This window comes from Oncorhynchus gorbuscha, unplaced genomic scaffold, assembly GCF_021184085.1.
Source record: "Oncorhynchus gorbuscha isolate QuinsamMale2020 ecotype Even-year unplaced genomic scaffold, OgorEven_v1.0 Un_scaffold_3091, whole genome shotgun sequence".
NCBI lineage: Eukaryota > Metazoa > Chordata > Actinopteri > Salmoniformes > Salmonidae > Oncorhynchus > Oncorhynchus gorbuscha.
In genome coordinates, this window is record NW_025747433.1 from 12144 (window position 1) to 31729 (window position 19586).

The 19586-nt window shown below is 43.0% G+C and overlaps 1 long non-coding RNA gene across 1 annotated transcript in view; it reads left to right on the forward strand.

Annotated features, from left to right (window-relative positions):
- The first annotated feature begins 1427 nt into the window (after positions 1–1427).
- The window catches only part of LOC124027318, a 42693-nt gene continuing 24534 nt past the window's right edge, over positions 1428–19586 (forward strand). The window contains exon 1 of the long non-coding RNA XR_006837390.1: positions 1428–1587. This is a non-coding gene — a long non-coding RNA (uncharacterized LOC124027318). The remainder of the gene's footprint in view (positions 1588–19586) is intronic.

Below are 19586 nucleotides of genomic sequence, written 5' to 3' on the forward strand. Positions count from 1 at the left end.
TCACGTCACTATCAGAACCCTCTAAATGGTGAACTAATGATCACTTCACTATCAGAACCCTATAAATGGTGAACTAATGATCACATCACTATCAGAACCCTATAAATGGTGAGCTAATGATCACTTCACTTCCCAACACACTTTAGGTCTGTCTTTTGTTAAGTGCTGGGAAAATCTAGTGCAGGGACCACCACTCCACTGGATTAAAGGGAACTGTGTGTTATTACAGATGTAGGGATAGGTCTATGGAGAATTTTGGCTGTTATTTCTTTCCACAGTAAATGATGGTGTTACGATTGGTAGGATGTGTTTCCCAAAAGGTGGATCAGGAAGATCAATATGGGTTTCTCTTGCACCTGATTCGTTGTTGCTGAACGCTAGATTGCGTCGACGAACAGTTTTTGCTTATTGGGTCTCAAGAACATTTGAATGGCTTTAAGTCTGTCACAGTGCCAAGAAACCACAGCTGTATGGGATAGTGCATTTTGGTTTTGGAATAATGTCAGTAAACTCTCCACTCCTCTCTCCTCCAACATACTAGTTGACTGGTGGGTATTACATGTTTGAGACATCAACAGACCTCTCACCTCCTGCTGTTGCCATAACAAATGCTGGAATTCAGGAAACAGGAAGTGTGTGTTCTAACAGGGGTAGGATCTAACAGGCCCTCTCCCTGGAAACAGCCACAGGCAGAGGTGTGGAGTGTCGGTGTGTATGAGTGAGTTAGGTCTACTTGTGACGTTTGTTGTGCAGGGTAGTCCAGGGTGAGTTTCCTGAAGGCTTTCTTTCTCTCGTCGACCCAGGCCCAGACCACTCATAGCATAGCAGAACGTATTTTGTTGCTGTAGGGCTGCCGGCTGCGTTGTCTAGAGAAATAAAGTGCAACGTTAGCTATGACGTTACCTATGACTTGCCCCTAATCAGTAAGACAGGCTAGTCTTCATTACCTGTTGTAGTATTGGCTCAGAGATGGAGAAGTGGAGAGAGACACTGTTTACCCAGACAATCTCTGTTCGTTCTCTTTCCACTGCAACTTTACTCTTGCTAAGTTGAAATGAAGTGCAGTGGAGTTGCAGGCTTACAGCACCACTACAGCACCACTACAGTACCACAATAGTTCACATATTAAGTCCTTCAGTCATTCCTGGAATTGCATAGTTGTTTTAATCAGTAGAGAAGTCTTATAAACGGTGAGAGAGTGTGATCTGACACAACTCTGACACAGGACCTGCACTACAGTTGGGCTCAGTTGGCCTTTCCATACCATACGATATCTTAAATACCACCATGTTGCAGGTAGAAATGCAAAGTATAGAACTGACACCATTCTCTATTCTTTACAACAGAGAAGTGTTTCTGTAGCCTGGTTGAACCAGACTGAACGCTGCACTCACCATTGTTTCTGGTGAGCGCACAGTTCAGTCAGGTTTAACCAGGCTAGCATTTCTGATCTACACACTACACTTCTATTGGAACTCTCTGTAATGAATACACCCTATTATGTCTGCCTATCTGACCTTTGACCTCTTGTGTGTTTTCCTCCACAGAGCCGAGAAGACTGAGGTGCTGAGTGATGACCTTCTACAGGTGAATATTAGTATTCTGTCTCCTGCTTCCACTTTATACTCAGTCACAGCAGCCTTAGACACTGTCAAGTCAAATGCAACCATTAACATACAGTATGACTTGTGTTTACTGGGTGTAATGTGATGACTTGTGTTGACTAGATGGAACTTGTGTTGACTAGATGGAACATGTGATGACTTGTGTTGACTAGATGGAACAAGTGAGGACTTGTGTTGACTAGATGGAACATGTGTTGACTAGATGGAACATGTGAGGACTTGTGTTGACTAGATGGAACATGTGTTGACTAGATGGAACATGTGTTGACTAGATGGAACATGTGTTGACTAGATGGAACATGTGATGACTTGTGTTGACTGGATGGAACATGTGATGACTAGATGGAACATGTGTTGACTAGATGGAACATGTGATGACTTGTGTTGACTAGATGGAACATGTGATGACTTGTGTTGACTAGATGGAACATGTGATGACTTGTGTTGACTAGATGGAACATGTGATGACTTGTGTTGACTGGATGGAACATGTGATGACTTGTGTTGACTAGATGGAACATGTGATAACTTGTGTTGACTAGATGGAACATGTGATGACTTGTGTTGACTAGATGGAACATGTGATGACTTGTGTTGACTAGATGGAACATGTGATGACTTGTGTTGACTAGATGGAACATGTGATGACTTGTGTTGACTAGATGGAACATGTGAGGACTTGTGTTGACTAGATGGAACATGTGTTGACTAGATGGAACATGTGAGGACTTGTGTTGACTAGATGGAACATGTGTTGACTAGATGGAACATGTGTTGACTAGATGGAACATGTGTTGACTAGATGGAACATGTGATGACTTGTGTTGACTGGATGGAACATGTGATGACTAGATAGAACATGTGATGACTAGATGGAACATGTGTTGACTAGATGGAACATGTGATGACTTGTGTTGACTAGATGGAACATGTGATGACTTGTGTTGACTAGATGGAACATGTGATGACTTGTGTTGACTAGATGGAACATGTGATGACTTGTGTTGACTAGATGGAACATGTGATGACTTGTGTTGACTAGATGGAACATGTGATGACTTGTGTTGACTGGATGGAACATGTGATGACTTGTGTTGACTGGATGGAACATGTGATGACTTGTGTTGACTGGATGGAACATGTGATGACTTGTGTTGACTGGATGGAACATGTGATGACTTGTGTTGACTGGATGGAACATGTGATGACTTGTGTTGACTGGATGGAACATGTGATGACTTGTGTTGACTGGATGGAACGTGTGATGACTTGTGTTGACTGGATGGAACGTGTGATGACTTGTGTTGACTGGATGGAACGTGTAATGACTTGTGTTGACTGGATGGAACATGTGATGACTTGTGTTGACTAGATGGAACATGTGATGACTTGTGTTGACTAGATGGAACATGTGATGACTTGTGTTGACTAGATGGAACATGTGATGACTTGTGTTGACTAGATGGAACATGTGATGACTTGTGTTGACTAGATGGAACATGTGATGACTTGTGTTGACTAGATGGAACATGTGATGACTTGTGTTGACTAGATGGAACATGTGATGACTTGTGTTGACTGGATGGAACATGTGATGACTTGTGTTGACTGGATGGAACATGTGATGACTTGTGTTGACTGGATGGAACATGTGATGACTTGTGTTGACTGGATGGAACATGTGATGACTTGTGTTGACTGGATGGAACATGTGATGACTTGTGTTGACTGGATGGAACATGTGATGACTTGTGTTGACTGGATGGAACGTGTGATGACTTGTGTTGACTGGATGGAACGTGTGATGACTTGTGTTGACTGGATGGAACGTGTGATGACTTGTGTTGACTGGATGGAACATGTGATGACTTGTGTTGACTAGATGGAACATGTGATGACTTGTGTTGACTAGATGGAACATGTGATGACTTGTGTTGACTAGATGGAACATGTGATGACTTGTGTTGACTAGATGGAACATGTGATGACTTGTGTTGACTGGATGGAACATGTGATGACTTGTGTTGACTAGATGGAACATGTGATAACTTGTGTTGACTAGATGGAACATGTGAGGACTTGAGAGGAGGAGAGAGAGAGTGTATGTTAACTGAGAGGAGGAGAGAGAGAGTGTATGTTAACTGAGAGGAGGAGAGAGAGAGTGTATGTTAACTGAGAGGAGGAGAGAGAGAGTGTATGTTAACTGAGAGGAGAGAGAGAGAGTGTGTATGTTAACTGAGAGGAGAGAGAGAGAGTATGTTAACTGAGAGGAGAGAGAGAGAGAGTATGTTAACTGAGAAGAGAGAGAGTATGTTAACTGAGAGGAGAGAGAGAGAGTGTATGTTAACTGAGAGGAGGAGAGAGAGTGTATGTTAACTGAGAGGAGAGAGAGAGTGTATGTTAACTGAGAGGAGGAGGAGAGAGTGTATGTTAACTGAGAGGAGAGAGAGAGAGAGTGTATGTTAACTGAGAGGAGGAGAGAGAGTGTATGTTAACTGAGAGGAGAGAGAGAGTGTATGTTAACTGAGAGGAGGAGGAGAGAGTGTATGTTAACTGAGAGGAGGAGGAGAGAGTGTATGTTAACTGAGAGGAGGAGAGAGAGTGTATGTTAACTGAGAGGAGGAGGAGAGAGTGTATGTTAACTGAGAGGAGGAGAGAGAGTGTATGTTAACTGAGAGGAGAGAGAGAGAGAGTATGTTAACTGAGAGGAGGAGAGAGATTGTATGTTAACTGAGAAGAGAGAGAGAGAGTGTATGTTAACTGAGAAGAGAGAGAGAGAGTGTATGTTAACTGAGAGGAGGAGAGAGAGTGTATGTTAACTGAGAGGAGAGAGAGTATGTTAACTGAGAGGAGGAGAGAGATTGTATGTTAACTGAGAAGAGAGAGTGTATGTTAACTGAGAGGAGGAGAGAGAGAGTGTATGTTAACTGAGAGGATGAGAGAGAGAGTGTATGTTAACTGAGAGGATGAGAGAGAGAGAGTGTATGTTAACTGAGAGGAGAGAGAGTATGTTAACTGAGAGGAGAGAGAGAGAGAGTATGTTAACTGAGAGGAGAGAGAGAGAGTATGTTAACTGAGAGGAGAGAGAGAGAGTGTATGTTAACTGAGAGGAGAGAGAGAGAGTATGTTAACTGAGAGGAGAGAGAGAGAGTGTATGTTAACTGAGAGGAGAGAGAGAGAGTATGTTAACTGAGAGGAGAGAGAGAGTGTATGTTAACTGAGAGGAGAGAGAGAGAGTATGTTAACTGAGAGGAGAGAGAGAGTGTATGTTAACTGAGAGGAGAGAGAGTATGTTAACTGAGAGGAGAGAGAGAGTGTATGTTAACTGAGAGGAGAGAGAGAGAGTATGTTAACTGAGAGGAGAGAGAGAGTGTATGTTAACTGAGAGGAGAGAGAGTATGTTAACTGAGAGGAGAGAGAGTATGTTAACTGAGAGGAGAGAGAGTATGTTAACTGAGAGGAGAGAGTGTATGTTAACTGAGAGGAGAGAGTGTATGTTAACTGAGAGGAGAGAGAGAGAGTATGTTAACTGAGAGGAGAGAGAGTATGTTAACTGAGAGGAGAGAGAGTATGTTAACTGAGAGGAGAGAGTGTATGTTAACTGAGAGGAGAGAGTGTATGTTAACTGAGAGGAGAGAGAGAGAGTATGTTAACTGAGAGGAGAGAGAGTATGTTAACTATGAGGAGGAGAGAGAGTATGTTAACTGAGAGGAGAGAGTGTATGTTAACTGAGAGGAGGAGAGAGAGTGTATGTTAACTGAGAGGAGGAGAGAGAGAGTATGTTAACTGAGAGGAAGAGAGAGAGTGTATGTTAACTGAGAGGAGGAGAGAGAGAGTGTATGTTAACTGAGAGGAGAGAGAGTATGTTAACTGAGGGGAGAGAGAGAGAGAGTATGTTAACTGAGAGGAGGAGAGAGAGAGTGTATGTTAACTGAGAGGAGGAGAGAGAGAGTGTATGTTAACTGAGAGGAGAGAGAGTATGTTAACTGAGGGGAGAGAGAGAGAGTATGTTAACTGAGGGGAGAGAGAGAGAGTATGTTAACTGAGAGGAGAGAGAGTATGTTAACTGAGAGGAGGAGAGAGAGAGTATGTTAACTGAGAGGTGGAGAGAGAGAGTATGTTAACTGAGAGGTGGAGAGAGAGTGTATGTTAACTGAGAAGAGAGAGTGTATGTTAACTGAGAGGAGGAGAGAGAGAGTGTATGTTAACTGAGAGGATGAGAGAGAGAGTGTATGTTAACTGAGAGGATGAGAGAGAGAGTGTATGTTAACTGAGAGGAGAGAGTGTATGTTAACTGAGAGGAGAGAGAGTATGTTAACTGAGAGGAGAGAGAGAGAGTATGTTAACTGAGAGGATGAGAGAGAGTGTATGTTAACTGAGAGGATGAGAGAGTATGTTAACTGAGAGGAGAGAGAGAGTGTATGTTAACTGAGAGGAGAGAGAGTATGTTAACTGAGAGGAGAGAGAGTATGTTAACTGAGAGGAGGAGAGAGAGTGTGTATGTTAACTGAGGAGAGAGAGAGAGTATGTTAACTGAGAGGAGAGAGAGAGAGAGTATGTTAACTGAGAAGAGAGAGAGTATGTTAACTGAGAGGAGAGAGAGAGAGTGTATGTTAACTGAGAGGAGGAGGAGAGAGTGTATGTTAACTGAGAGGAGGAGAGAGAGTGTATGTTAACTGAGAGGAGAGAGAGAGTGTATGTTAACTGAGAGGAGGAGGAGAGAGTGTATGTTAACAGAGGAGAGAGAGAGAGAGTGTATGTTAACTGAGAGGAGGAGAGAGAGTGTATGTTAACTGAGAGGAGAGAGAGAGTGTATGTTAACTGAGAGGAGGAGGAGAGAGTGTATGTTAACTGAGAGGAGAGAGAGAGAGAGTGTATGTTAACTGAGAGGAGAGAGAGAGTGTATGTTAACTGAGAGGAGGAGGAGAGAGTGTATGTTAACTGAGAGGAGAGAGAGAGAGAGTATGTTAACTGAGAGGAGGAGAGAGAGTGTATGTTAACTGAGAAGAGAGAGAGAGAGTGTATGTTAACTGAGAGGAGAGAGAGAGTGTATGTTAACTGAGAGGAGGAGGAGAGAGAGTATGTTAACTGAGAGGAGAGAGAGAGAGAGTATGTTAACTGAGAGGAGGAGAGAGATTGTATGTTAACTGAGAAGAGAGAGAGAGAGTGTATGTTAACTGAGAAGAGAGAGAGAGAGTGTATGTTAACTGAGAGGAGGAGAGAGAGTGTATGTTAACTGAGAGGAGAGAGAGTATGTTAACTGAGAGGAGGAGAGAGATTGTATGTTAACTGAGAAGAGAGAGTGTATGTTAACTGAGAGGAGGAGAGAGAGAGTGTATGTTAACTGAGAGGATGAGAGAGAGAGTGTATGTTAACTGAGAGGATGAGAGAGAGAGTGTATGTTAACTGAGAGGAGAGAGAGTATGTTAACTGAGAGGAGAGAGAGAGAGAGTATGTTAACTGAGAGGAGAGAGAGAGAGTGTATGTTAACTGAGAGGAGAGAGAGTATGTTAACTGAGAGGAGAGAGAGAGAGTGTATGTTAACTGAGAGGAGAGAGAGAGAGAGTATGTTAACTGAGAGGAGAGAGAGAGAGTGTATGTTAACTGAGAGGAGAGAGAGTATGTTAACTGAGAGGAGAGAGAGTATGTTAACTGAGAGGAGAGAGAGTATGTTAACTGAGAGGAGAGAGTGTATGTTAACTGAGAGGAGAGAGAGAGAGTGTATGTTAACTGAGAGGAGAGAGAGAGAGTGTATGTTAACTGAGAGGAGAGAGAGTATGTTAACTGAGAGGAGAGAGAGAGAGTGTATGTTAACTGAGAGGAGAGAGAGAGAGAGTATGTTAACTGAGAGGAGAGAGAGAGAGTGTATGTTAACTGAGAGGAGAGAGAGTATGTTAACTGAGAGGAGAGAGAGTATGTTAACTGAGAGGAGAGAGAGTATGTTAACTGAGAGGAGAGAGTGTATGTTAACTGAGAGGAGAGAGTGTATGTTAACTGAGAGGAGAGAGAGAGAGTATGTTAACTGAGAGGAGGAGAGAGAGTATGTTAACTGAGAGGAGAGAGTGTATGTTAACTGAGAGGAGGAGAGAGAGTGTATGTTAACTGAGAGGAGGAGAGAGAGAGTATGTTAACTGAGAGGAAGAGAGAGAGTGTATGTTAACTGAGAGGAGGAGAGAGAGAGTGTATGTTAACTGAGAGGAGAGAGAGTATGTTAACTGAGGGGAGAGAGAGAGAGAGTATGTTAACTGAGAGGAGGAGAGAGAGAGTGTATGTTAACTGAGAGGAGGAGAGAGAGAGTGTATGTTAACTGAGAGGAGAGAGAGTATGTTAACTGAGGGGAGAGAGAGAGAGAGTATGTTAACTGAGGGGAGAGAGAGAGAGTATGTTAACTGAGAGGAGAGAGAGTATGTTAACTGAGAGGAGGAGAGAGATTGTATGTTAACTGAGAAGAGAGAGTGTATGTTAACTGAGAGGAGGAGAGAGAGAGTGTATGTTAACTGAGAGGATGAGAGAGAGAGTGTATGTTAACTGAGAGGATGAGAGAGAGAGTGTATGTTAACTGAGAGGAGAGAGAGTATGTTAACTGAGAGGAGAGAGAGTATGTTAACTGAGAGGAGGAGAGAGAGTATGTTAACTGAGAGGATGAGAGAGAGTGTATGTTAACTGAGAGGATGAGAGAGTATGTTAACTGAGAGGAGAGAGAGAGTGTATGTTAACTGAGAGGAGAGAGAGTATGTTAACTGAGAGGAGAGAGAGTATGTTAACTGAGAGGATGAGAGAGAGTGTATGTTAACTGAGAGGATGAGAGAGTATGTTAACTGAGAGGAGAGAGAGAGTGTATGTTAACTGAGAGGAGAGAGAGTATGTTAACTGAGAGGAGAGAGAGTATGTTAACTGAGAGGAGGAGAGAGAGTATGTTAACTGAGAGGAGAGAGTGTATGTTAACTGAGAGGAGGAGAGAGAGTGTATGTTAACTGAGAGGAGGAGAGAGAGAGTATGTTAACTGAGAGGAAGAGAGAGAGTGTATGTTAACTGAGAGGAGGAGAGAGAGAGTGTATGTTAACTGAGAGGAGGAGAGAGAGAGTGTATGTTAACTGAGAGGAGAGAGAGTATGTTAACTGAGGGGAGAGAGAGAGAGAGTATGTTAACTGAGAGGAGGAGAGAGAGAGTGTATGTTAACTGAGAGGAGGAGAGAGAGAGTGTATGTTAACTGAGAGGAGAGAGAGTATGTTAACTGAGGGGAGAGAGAGAGAGAGTATGTTAACTGAGGGGAGAGAGAGAGAGTATGTTAACTGAGAGGAGAGAGAGAGAGTATGTTAACTGAGAGGAGGAGAGAGAGAGTGTATGTTAACTGAGAGGAGAGAGAGAGAGTATGTTAACTGAGAGGAGAGAGAGAGAGTATGTTAACTGAGAGGAGAGAGTGTATGTTAACTGAGAGGAGAGAGAGAGTGTATGTTAACTGAGAGGAGGAGAGAGAGTGTATGTTAACTGAGAGGAGAGAGAGAGAGTATGTTAACTGAGAGGATGAGAGAGAGTATGTTAACTGAGAGGATGAGAGAGAGTATGTTAACTGAGAGGATGAGAGAGAGTATGTTAACTGAGAGGATGAGAGAGAGTGTGTGTTAACTGAGAGGAGGAGAGAGAGAGTGTATGTTAACTGAGAGGAGGAGAGAGAGTGTAAGTTAACTGAGAGGAGGAGAGAGAGTGTATGTTAACTGAGAGGAGGAGAGAGAGTGTATGTTAACTGAGAGGAGAGAGAGAGAGTATGTTAACTGAGAGGATGAGAGAGAGTATGTTAACTGAGAGGATGAGAGAGAGTATGTTAACTGAGAGGATGAGAGAGAGTGTGTGTTAACTGAGAGGAGGAGAGAGAGAGTGTATGTTAACTGAGAGGAGAGAGAGAGAGTATGTTAACTGAGAGGAGAGAGAGAGAGTATGTTAACTGAGAGGAGAGAGTGTATGTTAACTGAGAGGAGAGAGTGTATGTTAACTGAGAGGAGAGAGAGAGAGTATGTTAACTGAGAGGAGAGAGAGAGAGTATGTTAACTGAGAGGAGGAGAGAGTGTATGTTAACTGAGAGGAGGAGAGAGAGTGTAAGTTAACTGAGAGGAGGAGAGAGAGTGTATGTTAACTGAGAGGAGGAGAGAGAGTGTATGTTAACTGAGAGGAGAGAGAGAGAGTATGTTAACTGAGAGGATGAGAGAGAGTATGTTAACTGAGAGGATGAGAGAGAGTATGTTAACTGAGAGGATGAGAGAGAGTATGTTAACTGAGAGGATGAGAGAGAGTGTATGTTAACTGAGAGGATGAGAGAGAGTGTATGTTAACTGAGAGGAGAGAGTGTATGTTAACTGAGAGGAGAGAGAGTATGTTAACTGAGAGGAGGAGAGAGAGTATGTTAACTGAGAGGAGAGAGAGTATGTTAACTGAGAGGAGGAGAGAGAGTATGTTAACTGAGAGGAGGAGAGAGAGTATGTTAACTGAGAGGATGAGAGAGAGTATGTTAACTGAGAGGATGAGAGAGAGTATGTTAACTGAGAGGATGAGAGAGAGTATGTTAACTGAGAGGAGGAGAGAGTGTATGTTAACTGAGAGGAGAGAGAGTATGTTAACTGAGAGGAGGAGAGAGAGTATGTTAACTGAGAGGATGAGAGAGAGTATGTTAACTGAGAGGATGAGAGAGAGTATGTTAACTGAGAGGATGAGAGAGAGTATGTTAACTGAGAGGATGAGAGAGAGTGTATGTTAACTGAGAGGATGAGAGAGAGTGTATGTTAACTGAGAGGAGAGAGTGTATGTTAACTGAGAGGAGAGAGAGTATGTTAACTGAGAGGAGGAGAGAGAGTATGTTAACTGAGAGGAGAGAGAGTATGTTAACTGAGAGGAGGAGAGAGAGTATGTTAACTGAGAGGATGAGAGAGAGTATGTTAACTGAGAGGATGAGAGAGAGTATGTTAACTGAGAGGAGGAGAGAGAGTATGTTAACTGAGAGGAGAGAGTGTATGTTAACTGAGAGGATGAGAGAGAGTATGTTAACTGAGAGGATGAGAGAGAGTATGTTAACTGAGAGGATGAGAGAGAGTATGTTAACTGAGAGGAGGAGAGAGAGTGTATGTTAACTGAGAGGAGAGAGAGAGAGTATGTTAACTGAGAGGAGGAGAGAGAGTGTATGTTAACTGAGAGGAGAGAGAGAGAGTATGTTAACTGAGAGGATGAGAGAGAGTATGTTAACTGAGAGGAGGAGAGAGAGTATGTTAACTGAGAGGAGGAGAGAGAGTATGTTAACTGAGAGGAGGAGAGAGAGTATGTTAACTGAGAGGATGAGAGAGAGTATGTTAACTGAGAGGATGAGAGAGAGTGTATGTTAACTGAGAGGAGAGAGTGTATGTTAACTGAGAGGATGAGAGAGAGAGTATGTTAACTGAGAGGATGAGAGAGAGTGTATGTTAACTGAGAGGAGGAGAGAGTGTATGTTAACTGAGAGGAGGAGAGAGAGAGTATGTTAACTGAGAGGATGAGAGAGAGTGTATGTTAACTGAGAGGAGGAGAGAGAGTGTATGTTAACTGAGAGGATGAGAGAGAGAGTATGTTAACTGAGAGGATGAGAGAGAGTGTATGTTAACTGAGAGGATGAGAGAGAGTGTATGTTAACTGAGAGGATGAGAGAGAGTGTATGTTAACTGAGAGGAGAGAGAGAGTGTATGTTAACTGAGAGGAGGAGAGAGAGAGTGTATGTTAACTGAGAGGAGGAGGAGAGAGTGTATGTTAACTGAGAGGAGAGAGAGAGAGTGTGTATGTTAACTGAGAGGAGAGAGAGAGAGTATGTTAACTGAGAGGAGAGAGAGAGAGAGTATGTTAACTGAGAAGAGAGAGAGTATGTTAACTGAGAGGAGAGAGAGAGAGTGTATGTTAACTGAGAGGAGGAGGAGAGAGTGTATGTTAACTGAGAGGAGGAGAGAGAGTGTATGTTAACTGAGAGGAGAGAGAGAGAGAGTGTATGTTAACTGAGAGGAGAGAGAGAGTGTATGTTAACTGAGAGGAGGAGGAGAGAGTGTATGTTAACTGAGAGGAGAGAGAGAGAGAGTGTATGTTAACTGAGAGGAGAGAGAGAGTGTATGTTAACTGAGAGGAGGAGGAGAGAGTGTATGTTAACTGAGAGGAGAGAGAGAGAGAGTGTATGTTAACTGAGAGGAGAGAGAGAGAGTATGTTAACTGAGAGGAGAGAGAGAGAGAGTATGTTAACTGAGAGGAGGAGAGAGAGTGTATGTTAACTGAGAAGAGAGAGAGAGAGTGTATGTTAACTGAGAAGAGAGAGAGAGAGTGTATGTTAACTGAGAAGAGAGAGAGAGAGTGTATGTTAACTGAGAAGTGAGAGAGAGAGTGTATGTTAACTGAGAGGAGGAGAGAGAGTGTATGTTAACTGAGAGGAGAGAGAGTATGTTAACTGAGAGGAGGAGAGAGATTGTATGTTAACTGAGAAGAGAGAGTGTATGTTAACTGAGAGGAGGAGAGAGAGAGTGTATGTTAACTGAGAGGATGAGAGAGAGAGTGTATGTTAACTGAGAGGATGAGAGAGAGAGTGTATGTTAACTGAGAGGAGAGAGAGTATGTTAACTGAGAGGAGAGAGAGAGAGAGTATGTTAACTGAGAGGAGAGAGAGAGAGTGTATGTTAACTGAGAGGAGAGAGAGTATGTTAACTGAGAGGAGAGAGAGAGATTGTATGTTAACTGAGAAGAGAGAGAGAGAGTGTATGTTAACTGAGAAGAGAGAGAGAGAGTGTATGTTAACTGAGAAGAGAGAGAGAGAGTGTATGTTAACTGAGAGGAGGAGAGAGAGTGTATGTTAACTGAGAGGAGAGAGAGTATGTTAACTGAGAGGAGGAGAGAGATTGTATGTTAACTGAGAAGAGAGAGTGTATGTTAACTGAGAGGAGGAGAGAGAGAGTGTATGTTAACTGAGAGGATGAGAGAGAGAGTGTATGTTAACTGAGAGGATGAGAGAGAGAGTGTATGTTAACTGAGAGGAGAGAGAGTATGTTAACTGAGAGGAGAGAGAGAGAGAGTATGTTAACTGAGAGGAGAGAGAGAGAGTGTATGTTAACTGAGAGGAGAGAGAGTATGTTAACTGAGAGGAGAGAGAGAGAGTGTATGTTAACTGAGAGGAGAGAGAGAGAGAGTATGTTAACTGAGAGGAGAGAGAGAGAGTGTATGTTAACTGAGAGGAGGAGAGAGAGTGTATGTTAACTGAGAGGAGGAGAGAGAGTATGTTAACTGAGAGGATGAGAGAGAGTATGTTAACTGAGAGGATGAGAGAGTATGTTAACTGAGAGGAGAGAGAGAGTGTATGTTAACTGAGAGGAGAGAGAGTATGTTAACTGAGAGGAGAGAGAGTATGTTAACTGAGAGGAGGAGAGAGAGTATGTTAACTGAGAGGAGAGAGAGAGAGTATGTTAACTGAGAGGAGGAGAGAGAGTATGTTAACTGAGAGGAGGAGAGAGAGTATGTTAACTGAGAGGAGGAGAGAGAGTATGTTAACTGAGAGGAGGAGAGAGAGTGTATGTTAACTGAGAGGAGGAGAGAGAGTATGTTAACTGAGAGGAGAGAGAGTATGTTAACTGAGAGGAGGAGAGAGAGTATGTTAACTGAGAGGAGAGAGTGTATGTTAACTGAGAGGAGGAGAGAGAGTGTATGTTAACTGAGAGGAGGAGAGAGAGAGTATGTTAACTGAGAGGAGGAGAGAGAGAGTGTATGTTAACTGAGAGGAGAGAGAGTATGTTAACTGAGGGGAGAGAGAGAGAGTATGTTAACTGAGAGGAGGAGAGAGAGAGTGTATGTTAACTGAGAGGAGGAGAGAGAGAGTGTATGTTAACTGAGAGGAGAGAGAGTATGTTAACTGAGGGGAGAGAGAGAGAGAGTATGTTAACTGAGGGGAGAGAGAGAGAGTATGTTAACTGAGAGGAGAGAGAGTATGTTAACTGAGAGGAGGAGAGAGATTGTATGTTAACTGAGAAGAGAGAGTGTATGTTAACTGAGAGGAGGAGAGAGAGAGTGTATGTTAACTGAGAGGAGGAGAGAGAGAGTGTATGTTAACTGAGAGGAGAGAGAGTATGTTAACTGAGGGGAGAGAGAGAGAGAGTATGTTAACTGAGAGGAGGAGAGAGAGTGTATGTTAACTGAGAGGAGGAGAGAGAGAGTGTATGTTAACTGAGAGGAGAGAGAGTATGTTAACTGAGGGGAGAGAGAGAGAGAGTATGTTAACTGAGAGGAGGAGAGAGAGAGTGTATGTTAACTGAGAGGAGGAGAGAGAGTGTGTATGTTAACTGAGAGGAAGAGAGAGAGTGTATGTTAACTGAGAGGAGGAGAGAGAGAGTGTATGTTAACTGAGAGGAGAGAGAGTATGTTAACTGAGGGGAGAGAGAGAGAGAGTATGTTAACTGAGAGGAGGAGAGAGAGAGTGTATGTTAACTGAGAGGAGGAGAGAGAGAGTGTATGTTAACTGAGAGGAGAGAGAGTATGTTAACTGAGGGGAGAGAGAGAGAGAGTATGTTAACTGAGGGGAGAGAGAGAGAGTATGTTAACTGAGAGGAGAGAGAGTATGTTAACTGAGAGGAGGAGAGAGATTGTATGTTAACTGAGAAGAGAGAGTGTATGTTAACTGAGAGGAGGAGAGAGAGAGTGTATGTTAACTGAGAGGATGAGAGAGAGAGTGTATGTTAACTGAGAGGAGAGAGAGTATGTTAACTGAGAGGAGAGAGAGTATGTTAACTGAGAGGAGGAGAGAGAGTATGTTAACTGAGAGGATGAGAGAGAGTGTATGTTAACTGAGAGGATGAGAGAGTATGTTAACTGAGAGGAGAGAGAGAGAGAGTATGTTAACTGAGAGGAGAGAGAGTATGTTAACTGAGAGGAGAGAGAGTATGTTAACTGAGAGGAGGAGAGAGAGTGTATGTTAACTGAGAGGAGAGAGAGAGAGTATGTTAACTGAGAGGAGAGAGAGTATGTTAACTGAGAGGAGAGAGAGTATGTTAACTGAGAGGAGGAGAGAGAGTGTATGTTAACTGAGAGGAGGAGAGAGAGAGTATGTTAACTGAGAGGAAGAGAGAGAGTGTATGTTAACTGAGAGGAGGAGAGAGAGAGTGTATGTTAACTGAGAGGAGGAGAGAGAGAGTGTATGTTAACTGAGAGGAGAGAGAGTATGTTAACTGAGGGGAGAGAGAGAGAGAGTATGTTAACTGAGAGGAGGAGAGAGAGAGTGTATGTTAACTGAGAGGAGGAGAGAGAGAGTGTATGTTAACTGAGAGGAGAGAGAGTATGTTAACTGAGGGGAGAGAGAGAGAGAGTATGTTAACTGAGGGGAGAGAGAGAGAGTATGCTAACTGAGAGGAGAGAGAGTATGTTAACTGAGAGGAGGAGAGAGAGTGTATGTTAACTGAGAGGAGGAGAGAGAGAGTGTATGTTAACTGAGAGGAGAGAGAGAGAGTATGTTAACTGAGAGGAGAGAGAGAGAGTATGTTAACTGAGAGGAGAGAGAGAGAGTATGTTAACTGAGAGGAGAGAGTGTATGTTAACTGAGAGGAGAGAGAGAGAGTATGTTAACTGAGAGGAGAGAGTGTATGTTAACTGAGAGGGAGAGAGAGAGTATGTTAACTGAGAGGAGGAGAGAGTGTATGTTAACTGAGAGGAGGAGAGAGAGTGTAAGTTAACTGAGAGGAGGAGAGAGAGTGTATGTTAACTGAGAGGAGGAGAGAGAGTGTATGTTAACTGAGAGGAGAGAGAGAGAGTATGTTAACTGAGAGGATGAGAGAGAGTATGTTAACTGAGAGGATGAGAGAGAGTATGTTAACTGAGAGGATGAGAGAGAGTATGTTAACTGAGAGGATGAGAGAGAGTGTATGTTAACTGAGAGGATGAGAGAGAGTGTATGTTAACTGAGAGGAGAGAGTGTATGTTAACTGAGAGGAGAGAGAGTATGTTAACTGAGAGGAGGAGAGAGAGTATGTTAACTGAGAGGAGGAGAGAGAGTATGTTAACTGAGAGGAGAGAGAGTATGTTAACTGAGAGGAGAGAGAGTATGTTAACTGAGAGGAGAGAGAGTATGTTAACTGAGAGGAGAGAGAGAGAGTATGTTAACTGAGAGGATGAGAGAGAGTATGTTAACTGAGAGGTGGAGAGAGAGTATGTTAACTGAGAGGATGAGAGAGAGAGTATGTTAACTGAGAGGAGAGAGAGAGAGTATGTTAACTGAGAGGATGAGAGAGAGTATGTTAACTGAGAGGAGAGAGAGAGAGTATGTTAACTGAGAGGATGAGAGAGAGTATGTTAACTGAGAGGAGAGAGAGAGAGTATGTTAACTGAGAGGTGGAGAGAGAGTATGTTAACTGAGAGGATGAGAGAGAGAGTATGTTAACTGAGAGGAGAGAGAGAGAGTATGTTAACTGAGAGGATGAGAGAGAGTATGTTAACTGAGAGGAGAGAGAGAGAGTATGTTAACTGAGAGGATGAGAGAGAGTATGTTAACTGAGAGGATGAGAGAGAGTATGTTAACTGAGAGGTGGAGAGAGAGTATGTTAACTGAGAGGATGAGAGAGAGAGTATGTTAACTGAGAGGAGAGAGAGAGAGTATGTTAACTGAGAGGAGAGAGAGAGAGTATGTTAACTGAGAGGATGAGAGAGAGTATGTTAACTGAGAGGAGAGAGAGAGAGTATGTTAACTGAGAGGATGAGAGAGAGTATGTTAACTGAGAGGAGGAGAGAGAGTATGTTAACTGAGAGGAGAGAGTGTATGTTAACTGAGAGGAGGAGAGAGAGTGTATGTTAACTGAGAGGAGAGAGAGAGAGTATGTTAACTGAGAGGATGAGAGAGAGTATGTTAACTGAGAGGAGGAGAGAGAGTATGTTAACTGAGAGGAGGAGAGAGAGTATGTTAACTGAGAGGAGGAGAGAGAGTATGTTAACTGAGAGGAGGAGAGAGAGTATGTTAACTGAGAGGAGGAGAGAGAGTGTATGTTAACTGAGAGGAGGAGAGAGAGTATGTTAACTGAGAGGAGAGAGAGTATGTTAACTGAGAGGAGAGAGAGTATGTTAACTGAGAGGAGAGAGAGAGAGTATGTTAACTGAGAGGATGAGAGAGAGTATGTTAACTGAGAGGTGGAGAGAGAGTATGTTAACTGAGAGGATGAGAGAGAGTATGTTAACTGAGAGGAGGAGAGAGAGTGTATGTTAACTGAGAGGAGAGAGAGTATGTTAACTGAGAGGAGAGAGAGTATGTTAACTGAGAGGAGAGAGAGTATGTTAACTGAGAGGAGGAGAGAGAGTATGTTAACTGAGAGGAGAGAGAGTATGTTAACTGAGAGGAGAGAGAGTATGTTAACTGAGAGGAGAGAGAGTATGTTAACTGAGAGGAGAGAGAGAGAGTATGTTAACTGAGAGGATGAGAGAGAGTATGTTAACTGAGAGGTGGAGAGAGAGTATGTTAACTGAGAGGATGAGAGAGAGTATGTTAACTGAGAGGAGGAGAGAGAGTGTATGTTAACTGAGAGGAGAGAGAGAGAGTATGTTAACTGAGAGGATGAGAGAGAGAGTGTATGTTAACTGAGAGGAGAGAGAGTATGTTAACTGAGAGGAGAGAGAGAGAGAGTATGTTAACTGAGAGGAGAGAGAGAGAGTGTATGTTAACTGAGAGGAGAGAGAGTATGTTAACTGAGAGGAGAGAGAGAGAGTGTATGTTAACTGAGAGGAGAGAGAGAGAGAGTATGTTAACTGAGAGGAGAGAGAGAGAGTGTATGTTAACTGAGAGGAGGAGAGAGAGTGTATGTTAACTGAGAGGAGGAGAGAGAGTATGTTAACTGAGAGGATGAGAGAGAGTATGTTAACTGAGAGGATGAGAGAGAGTGTATGTTAACTGAGAGGATGAGAGAGTATGTTAACTGAGAGGAGAGAGAGAGTGTATGTTAACTGAGAGGAGAGAGAGTATGTTAACTGAGAGGAGAGAGAGTATGTTAACTGAGAGGAGGAGAGAGAGTATGTTAACTGAGAGGAGAGAGAGAGAGTATGTTAACTGAGAGGAGGAGAGAGAGTATGTTAACTGAGAGGAGGAGAGAGAGTATGTTAACTGAGAGGAGGAGAGAGAGTATGTTAACTGAGAGGAGGAGAGAGAGTGTATGTTAACTGAGAGGAGGAGAGAGAGTATGTTAACTGAGAGGAGAGAGAGTATGTTAACTGAGAGGAGGAGAGAGAGTATGTTAACTGAGAGGAGAGAGTGTATGTTAACTGAGAGGAGGAGAGAGAGTGTATGTTAACTGAGAGGAGGAGAGAGAGAGTATGTTAACTGAGAGGAGGAGAGAGAGAGTGTATGTTAACTGAGAGGAGAGAGAGTATGTTAACTGAGGGGAGAGAGAGAGAGAGTATGTTAACTGAGAGGAGGAGAGAGAGAGTGTATGTTAACTGAGAGGAGGAGAGAGAGAGTGTATGTTAACTGAGAGGAGAGAGAGTATGTTAACTGAGGGGAGAGAGAGAGAGAGTATGTTAACTGAGGGGAGAGAGAGAGAGTATGTTAACTGAGAGGAGAGAGAGTATGTTAACTGAGAGGAGGAGAGAGATTGTATGTTAACTGAGAAGAGAGAGTGTATGTTAACTGAGAGGAGGAGAGAGAGAGTGTATGTTAACTGAGAGGAGGAGAGAGAGAGTGTATGTTAACTGAGAGGAGAGAGAGTATGTTAACTGAGGGGAGAGAGAGAGAGAGTATGTTAACTGAGAGGAGGAGAGAGAGTGTATGTTAACTGAGAGGAGGAGAGAGAGAGTGTATGTTAACTGAGAGGAGAGAGAGTATGTTAACTGAGGGGAGAGAGAGAGAGAGTATGTTAACTGAGAGGAGGAGAGAGAGAGTGTATGTTAACTGAGAGGAGGAGAGAGAGTGTGTATGTTAACTGAGAGGAAGAGAGAGAGTGTATGTTAACTGAGAGGAGGAGAGAGAGAGTGTATGTTAACTGAGAGGAGAGAGAGTATGTTAACTGAGGGGAGAGAGAGAGAGAGTATGTTAACTGAGGGGAGAGAGAGAGAGTATGTTAACTGAGAGGAGAGAGAGTATGTTAACTGAGAGGAGGAGAGAGATTGTATGTTAACTGAGAAGAGAGAGTGTATGTTAACTGAGAGGAGGAGAGAGAGAGTGTATGTTAACTGAGAGGATGAGAGAGAGAGTGTATGTTAACTGAGAGGAGAGAGAGTATGTTAACTGAGAGGAGAGAGAGTATGTTAACTGAGAGGAGGAGAGAGAGTATGTTAACTGAGAGGATGAGAGAGAGTGTATGTTAACTGAGAGGATGAGAGAGTATGTTAACTGAGAGGAGAGAGAGAGAGAGTATGTTAACTGAGAGGAGAGAGAGTATGTTAACTGAGAGGAGAGAGAGTATGTTAACTGAGAGGAGGAGAGAGAGTGTATGTTAACTGAGAGGAGGAGAGAGAGAGTATGTTAACTGAGAGGAGAGAGAGTATGTTAACTGAGAGGAGAGAGAGTATGTTAACTGAGAGGAGGAGAGAGAGTGTATGTTAACTGAGAGGAGGAGAGAGAGAGTATGTTAACTGAGAGGAAGAGAGAGAGTGTATGTTAACTGAGAGGAGGAGAGAGAGAGTGTATGTTAACTGAGAGGAGGAGAGAGAGAGTGTATGTTAACTGAGAGGAGAGAGAGTATGTTAACTGAGGGGAGAGAGAGAGAGAGTATGTTAACTGAGAGGAGGAGAGAGAGAGTGTATGTTAACTGAGAGGAGGAGAGAGAGAGTGTATGTTAACTGAGAGGAGAGAGAGTATGTTAACTGAGGGGAGAGAGAGAGAGAGTATGTTAACTGAGGGGAGAGAGAGAGAGTATGCTAACTGAGAGGAGAGAGAGTATGTTAACTGAGAGGAGGAGAGAGAGTGTATGTTAACTGAGAGGAGGAGAGAGAGAGTGTATGTTAACTGAGAGGAGA